General features: G+C 40.4%; 1 protein-coding gene across 2 annotated transcripts in view; it reads right to left on the bottom strand.

Annotated features, from left to right (window-relative positions):
• The window catches only part of WDR47 (WD repeat domain 47), a 142,957-nt gene extending 132,647 nt beyond the window's left edge, over positions 1-10,310 (bottom strand). The window contains exon 1 of one of the 2 annotated variants that reach the window (XM_077120027.1): positions 9,998-10,310. The gene's annotated coding sequence lies outside the window, so the exon portion shown is untranslated. Of the gene's footprint in view, positions 1-9,644; positions 9,834-9,997 lie in introns of those variants that run through there. The other variant, XM_077120029.1, reaches the window with a different exon arrangement.
• Between the last annotated feature and the right edge of the window lie 2,641 nt (positions 10,311-12,951).

The following is a 12,951-nucleotide window of genomic DNA, read 5'->3' as shown; positions in this document are numbered from 1 at the left end:
ACTAATTAAAGGGTCAATTCACCAAGGAGACATAACGATCATAAATGTTGATGCTCCCAATCAAGGAGCTCCAAAGTACATGAGACAGACACTGGCAAAACTGAAGGGAGTGACAGATGTTTCAACAATAATAATAGGAGACTTCAATACACCACTCTCCTCTATAGATAAAATAACCAAACAGAAGATTAACAAGGAAATAGAGAAGTTAAATACCTTGATAAGTGAATTAGACCTAATAGACATATATAGGTCATTGCATCCCAAAGCACAAGCACAGGGATATACATTCATCTCTAGTGCTCATGGAACATTCTTCAGGATAGATCATATGCTGAGGCACAAAACAGGTCTTTATAAGTTTAAAAACACTGAAATTATTCAAAGCATTTTCTCTGATCACAATGGGATGAAGCTGGATCTCAATAACCACCAAAGAACGAGAACATTCACAAATATATGGAGATTAAATAATACACTCTTAAACAACCAGTGGGTCAAAGAAGAAATCTTTACAGAAATCAGTAGCTATTTGGAGATGAATGAAAATGAGAATAAAACTTATCAGAACTTATGAGATGCGGCAAAGGCTGTGCTGAGAGGGAAATTTATTGCCCTAAATGCCTACATTAAAAAACAAGAAAGAGTAAAAATCGAGGACTTAACAGCAAATCTGGAGGAACTTGAGAAAGAACAGCAAACTAACCCCAAAGCAAATGGAAGAAGAGAAATAACAAAGATTAAAGCAGAGATAAGTGAATGGGAGAACAAAAGAACCAAAGAAATAATCAATAAAACCAAAAGTTGGTTCTTTGAGAAAATCAATAAAATTGATGGGCCATTAGCAAGACTGACAAAAAAAGAGAAAGAATGCAAATAAACAAAATCAGAAATGAGAAGGGGTGTGTTACCACAGACCCTGAAGAAATAAAAGAAATCATAAGAGGATACTATGAACAACTATACGCCAACAAACTAGACAAGTTAGATGGAATGGACAAATTCCTGGAGACACTCAAATAAGTTACACTGACTCAGGAAGAAATAGAAGATCTCAACAAACCAATCACAAGTAAAGAGATTGAATCACTGTTCAAAAATCTTCCTACAAAGAAAAGCCCAAGGCCAGATGGCTTCACAGGTGAATTTTATCAAACATTCCAAAAAGAACTAACACCAATCCTGCTCAAATTTTTCCAAAAAATTGAGGAAAAAGGAATTCTACCTAACTCATTTTATGAAGCTAATATTATTTAATACCAAAACTGGGTAAAGATGCTCTAAGAAAGGAAAACTACAGGTCAATTTCCCTAATGAACATAGATGCAAAAATTCTCAATAAAATATTAGCAAATCAAACCCAACAACACATTAAAAGAATTATACAGCATGTCCAAGTGGGGCTTATACCAGGAATGCAAGGACGGGTCAACACAAGAAAATCAATTAATGTAATACAGCACATTAACAAATCGAACAGGAAAAATCAAATGATCATCTCGATCAATGCTGAAAAAGCATTTGACAAAATTCAGCATCCTTTTCTGATAAAACACTCCAAAAGATAGGAATCAAAGATAACTACCTCAATATGTAAAGGGAATATATGAAAAACCTATAGTCAGCATCATACTTAATGGAGAGAGACTGAAAGCTTTCCCCCTAAGATCAGGGACGAGACAAGGATGCCCACTGTCACCGCTATTATTCAACATTGAACTAGAAGTTCTAACTAGAGCAGTCTGGCATGACAGAGAAATAAAAGCCATCCAAATTGGAAAGGAAGAAGTAAAACTCTCATTATTTGCAGATGATATGGTACTATACTTGGAAGATTCTGAGAAATCTACCACAAAATTTACTTGAGCTAATAAACAAATTCAGCAATGTGGTGGGATATAAAACTAATGTGCACAAATCAGTAACATTTCCATACACAGGCAATGACCTAGCTGAGGAGTCAGTTAAGGAAAAAATTCCATTCAAAATAGCAACTAAAAGAATCAAGTGCTTAGGAATGAACTTAAGTAGGGAGGTAAAGGACTTGTACACAGAAAACTATGTAACATTGCTAAAAGAAATCAAAGGAGATCTAAATGGGTGGAATGACAGTTTTTGCTCATGGACAGGAAGGCTAAATATAGTTAAGATGTCAATTCTCCCCAAATTGATCTACAGATTCAACACAGTATCTATAAAAATTCCAACAACCTATTTTGAAGATTTGGAAAAGCTACTTATCAAATTCAATTGGAAGGGAAAGAGACCCCAAATAGGTAAAAGCACCCTAAAAAAGAAGAACAAAGTGGGAGGATTAACACTCCCTGACTTTAAAACCTATTATAAAGCCACAGTGGACAAAACAACATGGTATTAGTACAAATATAGAAGCACTGACCAAAGGAATCAAATCAAGAGTGCAGAAAGAGACCACCAAATCTATGGTCAACTGATTTTTGAAAAGGCCCCCAAATCCTCTGAACTGGGACAAAATAGTCTTTTCAATAACTGGGCATGGAAGAACTGGATATCAGCAGCCAAAAGAATGAAAGAGGATCCCTATCTCACCCCCTACACAAAAATTAACTCAAAGTGGATCAAACACCTAAATATAAGAACTAGCACCATCAAGCTTCTAGAAGAAAATGTAGGGAAACATCTTCAAGACCTAGTAATAGGTGGTAGCTTCCTAAACTTTACACCCAAAGCACAAGCAACAAAAGAAAAAAATAGATAAATAGAAACTCCTCAGAATCAACTGCTTCTGTACTTCAAGAGTTTGTCAAAAAGGTGAAGAGGCAGCCAACGCAATGGGAGAAAATATTTGGAAATCACATATCAGACAAATGTTTGATTTCCTGTATACACGAAGAAATTATACAACTCAACAACAAAACAACAAACAACCCAATTATAAAATGGACTAACAACATGAATAGGTAGTTTTCTGAAGAGTAAATACAGATGGCTCAAAGATCATTTTCCTTGGCTGTAAAGGAAATGCAGATCAAGACTACAATGAGATACCACCTCACGCCTATAAGAATGGCTGCTATTAAACAGGAAACTATAAATGTTGGAAAGGATATAGAGAAACTGGGACACTTATGCACTGCTGGTTGGAATGTATAATGGTGCAGCTACTACGTAAGATAGTTTCGTGGTTCCTTAAGAAACTAAATATCGAGTTGCCCTATGACCCAGCCATAGCACTACTCAGTATATACCCAGAAAAGCTGAAAGCGGTGACACAAACAGACATTTGCACACCAATGTTCATAGCAGCATTATTCACAATCACCAAAAGATGGAAACAAACCAAATGCCCATCAGCAGACGAGTGGATCAACAAAATGTGGTATATACATATGATGGAATACTATGCAGCAGTAAAACAAAATGATGTCCTGAAGCATAATGACAATATGGATGAGCCTTGAAGACATAATGCTGAGTAAGTCAGCCAGACACAAAAGGACAGATACCGTACGAGTCCACTTTCATGACGAGCATAAAGGTATAATCAGAGGCTTATAATACAGAATATAGGGGACTTAGAGATACATAGAACTAGAGATGGTGAACCGTTAGCTACTGAGGTTGAACTCCAATGTAAGGGAACAGACAGGAGTGAAGGTGATTCCCCAGTGGGTCTAGAAGCAATATTACCATATTGAAGATGAACAAAAATGAAAGGGGTTGTATAGACCTATGTGTTCCCCTGACTCATACTAGAAATATGAATGAGTTCTGTAAGAATTACTTCAAAGATACGATTCTTGTATAAAGAGTGTTTAAATCCAGGGTATAGGTGGAAAACTGCTATTGCATGCTATAAGCTATGTTAAAATGAAACCAACAGCACTACCACAGCAACAGCAAAGGTAAATAATGGGGGTAGGGACAAGAGTTAAGAGGAGGTTTAGATTTCTTATTTGGCAAGGGTGGATTTATTGGTTTTCTGTCTCGTGGGAACAAAGAAATTATCTAAAATTGAAAATACTGGTGGATTTTGGGCCCTCTACATGATGCCTAATCAATGCAGGTGGCTGAAGGATGCACTGATGGAGAAGGAGATTGACAAACAACGGTGTATACTTATGAACGAAGGTTGCACTGCTATAAAAAGGAACAAAAGTCATGAGGCATGCAATGATGTGAATGAAAGTGTGGGATATTTGGTGAGGCAAAATATGTCAGGAAGAAAAAAACAATAATGGTACGGTCTTCTTTAGAAAATGCTTATAAGAAAACAGGGGTCTAAATTGTAAGCTTTTAGAGCAGACACATTAAATCCGGAGTGGGGATTATTATTTCTGGATTTTGAGAGGCTGTTTTATATATCTAAATTGATATTTAGAGATAAGAATGAAGCCGAACAGGTTGGGGGTAAAGTAATTCAGAACACAGGGGTAAGGAAGACAGCGTCTATATTTCAGAACCACACATACTCTTTGAGACCAATGAAAATAAGTTTTATTTGATCTGGAACTGAAATTTTCTGTAGGGCATACTCTAACTCATTCTATCTGTATTGTTTATTTGAACAACTGAAACACAGGGACATCAGAATAAGAAAAAGGTCCTTTAATGCTGTACAGATTATTGTAATGTCTGGATACATCCTAGAGTATATTAAGCAGATAATCAAAAAGTATTGGGAAAGTCCCCTGAGGGATGGGAGAAAGAATATGGAACTATTAAACCTTACCATCAGGAAATCCCCTGATACTGTATCAAACTTTAGGGAAACCCATATTAATAGGCCATGCCCTCGATCTTGAGGCTTATTCTTGTGAGGCTTATGTAGGTAGTGGAGAAGCTTAGACTACCTATAGGCATGCCTAAGAGTTACTTCTGGAGGACCTCTTTTGTTGCTCAGATCTGGCCTCACTCTCTCTCTACAAGTGAAATCATTGCCCTCCCCCCTACATGGGACATGACATCCAGGGGTCAAAGTCTTCCTGGCGACGTGGGATGAATCCAGACCTGGCACCAAGGGATCAACAATTCCATCCTGACCAAAAGAGGGAAAAGAAGTGTAATTAAGAAAGTATCAGTGGCAGAGAGAGTTCAAATAGAGTCGAGAGGCTGGCGACTATGGAGGTTACTCTTACGCAAGCTTCAGTTAGACACTGCTACCTATCATAACTTACCAACACCTAACCAGGACCATTCCAATCAATCCCAAAGAACACCTAGGGCAATATATAAGCTTCTACATGGGTTTCAGGCACTAGAGTAACTTTCCAGAAACCTACAACCTCCAGATGGGTCACTGGCCCAGATGAGTCTTGAAACCTAGCCCAGCTTCTCCAAAACATTAGTTTTATCTCCCTACCCCATATTAGGGATAGACCATTTCAATATGAAAAATTTAGAGCTGCCATAGCCCGAACACCCCTAAAGAGAGGGGTGGAAAGATCAAGGGTGATGGTGGAGTTATACAGAGAAGACAGGATTTAACAAATGAATATGAATGCTGAATCATTAAATGGATATCTCTTTTAGTCTCCAGTATTTTAGAGCAGCTAGAAGTAAAAACCTATCATTGTGAAATGGTAACCCATGTCAAAATCTGAAATATGTTCTACAACTAATTATGATATTGTGCTTTGAAATTTATAGCTTTTTTGATAGATGTTGTTTTTCACAAAAAAAGAAGGAAAAAAAAGTCGATTGTGATGATAAAAAAACATTTAAGCCCTCTAGTCTCATATTCTGGAGTGGCTAGAAGGAAAAATATGAGAGGATCATATGGCAGCCCAAGACAAACTCTGGGATCTGTCCTGAAACTATTTGCTGAAGAGGGCTTTGAAAACTATTGCTTTTTTATTTCTTTGCTTTGTATATATTTTATACTATACAATAAAAAAACTTTTAAAAAATCAGGTCAATTCTATATTTAATAAAAAAGGTAATCTATTAAAAGGTAATCAACAGATGCCTTAATTTTTTTTTCCAAAGTGCTTTCAAATGCATTATTTTATTCAAGTTCAGGGATATCAGCCCCATTTTAAAAATTGGGGTGATTTATAAATATCAGAGTCACAGGAAGGGTAAGTGGCTTGTCCAAGATTATAATCAGTAGTAAAGGGAAGCTTAAAGCAAGGCAATCTTATTGATCTACTAAGGAAAAATGCACAACCTTAGTATTTATTTTGAAATATTTCTCAAGCTGCAGCATATATCGAACATATCACATGCTGTATCATTCAATAAGCAACTGATAAATTTGACTTCACAAACAGAAAAAGAAGCTGAACACAACTATGTAAGTAGGAGCACAGGGTAGTATCCATGTTTTTTTATGATACATTTCTAGTACTGGCTTCCTACTACTGGCTATTATAAAAAAGGAAGCACTTGGAAGTGGGAGGGTGGGAGAGAAAAACAAGTTAAAATCCCTTCACAAAGGCAGTTTGGTGGTTCCTCAAAAAGCTAAATATAGAATTGCCATATGACCTGGCAATACCACTGCTAGATATCCACTCAGAGGACATGAGAGCAAGGACACAAGTGGACATTTGCACACCAATGTTTACAGCAGCATTATTTACAGTTACGAAGAAATGGAAACAGCCAAAATGTCCATCAACAGACCAGTGGCTAAATAAACTGTGGTATATACATATAATGGAATATTATGCAGCTGAAAAACAGAATAAAGTTATGAAGTATGTAACAACATGGATGGACCTTAAGGACTTTATGCTAAGTGAGGTTAGTCAGAAACAAAAGGACAAATACTGTATGGTCTCATTGATATGAAGTGACATTAGTGAATAAACTTGGAATATTTCCTTGGTAACAGAGACCATCAGGAGATAAAAATAGGGTAAGATATTGGGTAATTGGAGCTGAAGGGATACAGATTTTGCAACAGGACTGAATGTAAAAACTCAGATATGGACAGCACAATACTACCTAACTGTAATACAATTATGTTAAAACACTGAATGAAGCAGAATATGAGAATGACAGAGGGAGGAGGGCTGGGGACACAAATGAAATCAGAAAGAAAGATAGACAATAAAGATTGAGATGGTATAATCTAGGAATGCCTACAGTGTATAATGATAGTGATTAAATGCACAAATAAAAAAATGTTTTTGCATGAGGAAGCACAAAGGAATGTCATTACTGCAGGGTGTTGAAAATAGATGGTAATTAATACTTTAAATTTTAACTTATATACGAGACTAAAGCAGAAATGTTTATTTGGTACAAAATTTGTATTTTGACAAGTGCATTTCCTAATATAACTTAGGTAGACAGCTTAATTGAACACCATGAGTAGGGCATGAGATTTTGTTGGTTTGTCCAGAGTGATGCCGCGATAAATCCCAGAGTGATTTGAACAATGAATAAAAAAGTATTTGCAAAGTCCCCTTTGGGGAATGGTGAGAAAGGGGGAAAATTCAACTTCCCCAAGTTGAATTCTTGATATTTTCACAAGCAGTGGGGACAACCAAAGCTATAGGCTGAGGCCCCAATCTTGGGGTTTGTTCATATGAAACTTAACCCCACAAATGATAGGTCAAGCCTACTTAAAATTAGGCCTAAGTGTCTCACCCCCAAGAGAACCTCTTTTGTTGCTCAGATGTGGCCTCTCTCTCCAGTCAACGCAACAAGCAAACTCACCACCCTCCCCCTGTCTACATGGGACATGACTCCCAGGAGTGTGGACCTTCCTGGCAACGTGGGACAGAAATCCTAGAATGAGATGGAACTCGGCCTCAAGGGATTAAGAAAACCTTCAAGACCAAGAGGGGGAAGAATGAAATGAGGCAAAATAAAGTGTCAATGGCTGAGAGATTCTAGAGTCTAGAGATTATCCTGGAGGTTATTCTTACGTATTAAATAGATATCACCTTGTTAGTCAAAATGTAATGGAGAGACTGGAGGGAACTGCCTGAAAATGTAGAGCTGTGTTCCAGTAGCCACGTTTCTTGAAGATGACTGTATAATGATATAGCTTTCACAATGTGACTCTGTGATTGTGAAAACCTTGTGTCTGACTCTCCTTTTATCTACCTTGTCAACAGACGAGTAGAACATACGGAATAAAAATAAATAATAGGGGGAACAAATGTTAAAATAAATTTAGTTTGAAATGCTAGTGATAAATGAAAGTGAGGGGTAAGGGGTATGGTATGTATAATCTTTTTTTTCTGTTATTTTATTTCTTTTTCTGTTGTCTTTTTATTTCTTTTTCTGAATTGATGCAAATGTTCTAAGAAATGATGAATATGCAACTATGTGATGATATTGAGAATTACTGAATATATATGTAGAACAGAATTATATGTTAAAAATAATTAAAAATAAATAAATAAATAATAGGGGGAACAAATGTTAAAATTTAGATCGAAATGCTAGTGATCAATGAAGGGGAAGGGGAAGGGGTATGGTATGTATGAATATTTTCCTGTTTTCTTTTATTTCTTTTTCTGAATAGATGCAAATGTTCCAAGAAATGATCATGATGATGATGAATATGCAACTATGTGATGATACTGTGAATTACTGATTATATATGTAGAATGGAATGATCATTAGTTAAGAATGTTTGCGTTTGTTTGTTATATATTTTTTTAATTTAAAACTTAATTTTAAAAATCCCTTCACAAAAAAATTGCATATTTGTAAAGGCGTCCAAATTCATGTGTTTTGTTATCTAGCAATACACTGTTATAGCTTTCTTGTCTATTCCATCACTATTATAACATTTTTCTTTCCTGTGGGAAGAAAGCCACCCCCACAAACCTAAGGTAAAATTATTCGTTACATTTCTCTCCTAAAGAGACCCTGATAATATACCACATAAAGGAAAATGGGCTTTTAGGCATTTCTCCTTTCTAGTAAAAATTCAATCCTGTTTACACAGGCCAACACTGAAAACAAAAACAATTCTACTTGGATTTATGTTTTAAAAGATTTACAGCACATTAAAAACCTACATTTTAATTTCCGTACCATTAACTTCTTGAAGCATTCTATAAAGTCTAGAACAAAGGGTGGGAAATAGGTGTTAGGATGACAACCTATGAATCAGGGTGGAACAAAGACTTCTCCTTTCACTATGCTGAGAGAACCAAGTTGCCAAAAACGCTCCCCTACGATACAATGCGTGGTTACTAACTGCACGTCTGGGTAACTGAGAAGAAAATTCATCTGGTCAAATGCCACCCGGTCTACCGCCGCCCCCGCCCCTTTTTGCCAAAGGCCTTGCCCCAGAACTAGAACCCCAACCTTTCTCCCTAATACAGGGAAGCGTCTTAACTGTATGAGCTCTGTAACCTCCCGTTCCTTCTTACGCAGGCGCTACCAGCACAACCTCCTTCCCAAATCCGGTCACTGTCCTTACCCCGGATCCTGCAGACCCCTAAAGGCCTGCTCCCACGGATCAACGTCTTCAGAAAGGCCAAACCCAACCCCGGTGGGGCTGCCCAGGCCACCGGTCTGTTCCAAGCCCCGCCGCTTCCTCCCCTCCTCGGGCCAAGAAATGCCCAGAAAAGGACGAGAGCGCGCTCCTCGGTTCTCGTACCGCCTCGGCTAAGGGGCGACGAAGGAAGGACCAGCGCCGTCAGCTACCCCCACCCCGCGAGCCGCCTCTCAGCAGCAGCCAGATGGGCACGAACCCCGAGTTCGCTGACTGCTCAGGGGCGGACAGTATCAGGACGACCGGCGTCGCTCTGCCCCCAGAGCCGGGCTGGTAATGAACGGAAGGTGTGGTCCGGGAGTGGCGGCCTCAAAGCCCGGCCCGGCAATTACCAGGTCCTCATTCGGCGGCCGGAGGCCTCACCCACGACCCCAGTCTCCACCCAGTCGGCACCCAACCCAACCCAAGACCCTTCTACCGGGTCGCGAACGCCGCCCCGGGAGCCGCTTGGGTCTGAGCCCCGGCAGTGGTGACAGGTGGTGACGGGTGACCATGGCAACCCGAGGTGCTCAGCGCGGCCCGACCTCGCCTCCGCCTCCTGGAGTCACTCACCTGAAGGCTCCGGGAGTAGTCCGGAGACGCACGGCAGAGAAAGCGGCCAGGAGGCGGGCGACCGAGGTCCCGAAATGGTCGGCCCCGGACTGGGGCGGGAGCGTGAGAGCGGCGGTCAGGGGTTGGCGTCGGTCCTCCCTCCTGCTACCCGCGCGTCAATCCATCAGTCAGCCCGTCCTTCTTCCCGACTGCCCCTCCCAGGCCAGCGACCGCTCGGCTCAGCGTCTTGCAGACTGCGGTTGGCAAGCCCTACTGGAGCGGAGAACCACGAGCCGCAGCCAATCGCGGCGCTTCCCCGCGGCTTCAAGGCGCCTCAGGACCCCGCGGTGAGGGGCGGCCAGACACGTGCCTGAGCCGAAGGAAGAATCCTCTGGGCGGGCCCAAACCCGGGGCGGGCGGGCCCCAGCCGTGGGCGAGGTGAGGACCGGCCGGGTGGGTCAGGCTCTGGGCCAGCCCCTCTAGGACCAGTGAGACTCGGAAGGAAGAGCGGGCGGGGCACAGGAGAGACAGGCAGCTGGGACGCTGAGCTATGGCCAGCCGGTGACACTGTGTCCCGAAATAGCGTGGAGGTTGTCGCCTCCGAATCGAGAAGTCACCTGCCAATTAGAATTGTCTCTTAACACTTCTCTCGGATAATTTAATAAAATCTCATTAAATAAATAAATCCGCTTTTCCAGGCCCCCTTCCTGATTTCCCATTTTGTGATGCTGATCTGCCGTGAGTCGTTTTTCAGTTTCTTAACATTTAAATATGCTTACCTTTTTTATTTTTTTTTGTCTACCCGTGTTGGTTAAAAGCCCCATAACAACAAAAACTTCATACTTTTCGTCCCCATCGGTGCAGTGGTACTTCTCAAATAAATATACATACGTGCTCAACCGAGCTGCATTAGGCATTCATGAGTTATAACTAACCATGTGGCGCTAAGAAAGAATAGTGACACAAACCTGTAAGATCCTCGGTGGTCACAAAGGATTGAAAGTGAGCTGGGCCTCCCAAAGGGTGGAAAACCGGTACAATCGAGACCGGTTAGAATAAATATCAAAAACATTTCTGGAGAGGGAGAATTTGGTACAGTACAAGATAAAAGAAATGACAGCCTGAGAAAAAGGTTCTAAGAAAAATATTTACAAATTCCGGGAAAGCAATTTATCCACAAAAGCTGAACTGCAAAACTTCAATTACCTACCTCTTGACTAACTGATAGAAGAAAGTCTTAACATTATGAAGTCTCTCAGTGATGTGACAAGCAAATTGATAATATTGAAAACAAAACCTGAAAAACTTTATAAAGAATGCTTAAATTAAAAAGGGGGGGGGGGGGCAGGTATAATGTACCCTAAATTCATCTAAGAATCCACCTCTACATCTTGATTTCCAAACACTGACAGTTTCAACTGTACCCATCAGCCTCCTCGTTCCTCTCAACATGACAGATGCCACCATGTCCTTTGCCAAGGACTTCCTGGCAGGTGGAGTAGCTGCAGCCATCTCCAAGACTGCAGTAATGCCCATTGAACAGGACAAGCTGCTGCTACAGGTGCAGCATGCCAGCAAGGAAATCACTGCCGATAGGCAGTACAAGGGCTTTATAGACTCTGTGGTTCGTATCTCCAAGGAATAGGGAGTTCTGTCCTTCTGGCATTGTGCTGGTTTGAATGGATGTATGTCCCCTAGAAAAGCCACATTTTAATCAAAATCCCATTCCCTATTCAATGCTGTATGTTTGAAACTGTAATCAGATCATCTCCCTGGATGATGTGATTTAGTCAAGAATGGTTGTTAAACTGGATTAGGTGATGATATGTCTCCACCCATTTGGTTGGGTCTTGATAAGTTTCTGGAGTCCTATAAAAGAGGAAACATTTTGGAGAATGAAAGATTTGGAGAGAGCAGAGAATGCTGCAGCACCACGAAGCACAGAGTCCACCAGCCAAAGACCTTTGGAGATGAAGAAGGTAAATGCCTTCCGGGGAGCATCATGAAACTGGAAGCCAGGAGAGAAAGCTAGCAGATGACGCCGTGTTTGCCATGTGCCTTCTCACTTGAGAGAGAAACCCTGATCTTCATCAGCCTTCTTGAACCAAGGTATCTTTCCCTGGATGGGTGCCTTTGATTGGACATTTCTCGGCCTTAGAACTGTAAACTAGCAACTTATTAAATTCCCCTTTTTAAAAGCCATTGTTTCTGGTATATTGCATTCCAGCAGCTAGCAAACTAGAACAGGTGTGGTTACCTATCCAATGTCATCAAATATTTCCCCAGGCGTGGTTACCTGGCCAATGTCATCAGATATTTCCTCACCCAGGTACTCGACTTTGCCTTCAAAAATAAATATAAGCAGATCTTCCTGGGTGCTGTGAATAAAAGGACTCAGTTTAGGCGCTAGTTTACAGAGAATCTGGCATCATGTGTGCCACTGGTGCCACATTCTCGTGTTTTGTATACCTTTCTGGTTTTGCCTGTACCTGTGTAGCAGCTGATGTGCGGAAAGCCGGAGCTGAAAGGTAATTCAGAGGCCTTGGTGACTGCCTGGTTAAGAGCTACAAATACAATGTAGTTGTCAATTCTACCCAAATTGATCTACAGATTAATGCAGTACCAATCAAAATTCCACCAACCTATTTGAAGACTTGAAAAAGCTAGTTGCTAGATTCATATGGAAGGAATAAGACCTGAATAGCTAAAAGTATCCTAAAAAAGAAGAATGAAGTGGGAGGATTAAGACTCCTGGATTTTAAAACTTATAAGGCCACAGTGGTCAAAACAACATGGTATTGCCACAAAGATAGAAGTATTTACCAATGGAATCAAATCCAGAGTACAGAAATAGACTACCAAACCTATGGTAAATGGATCTTCAACAAGGCCCCCAAATCCACTGAACTGGGACAAAATGGTCTTTTCAATAAATGAAAAGGTAACCACGCCTGGGGAAATACTTGATGACATTG

This window comes from Tamandua tetradactyla, chromosome 11 (genome assembly GCF_023851605.1).
Source record: "Tamandua tetradactyla isolate mTamTet1 chromosome 11, mTamTet1.pri, whole genome shotgun sequence".
In the NCBI taxonomy this organism is placed as follows: Eukaryota; Metazoa; Chordata; class Mammalia; order Pilosa; family Myrmecophagidae; genus Tamandua; species Tamandua tetradactyla.
This window is presented reverse-complemented; position numbering and strand designations above follow the sequence as displayed.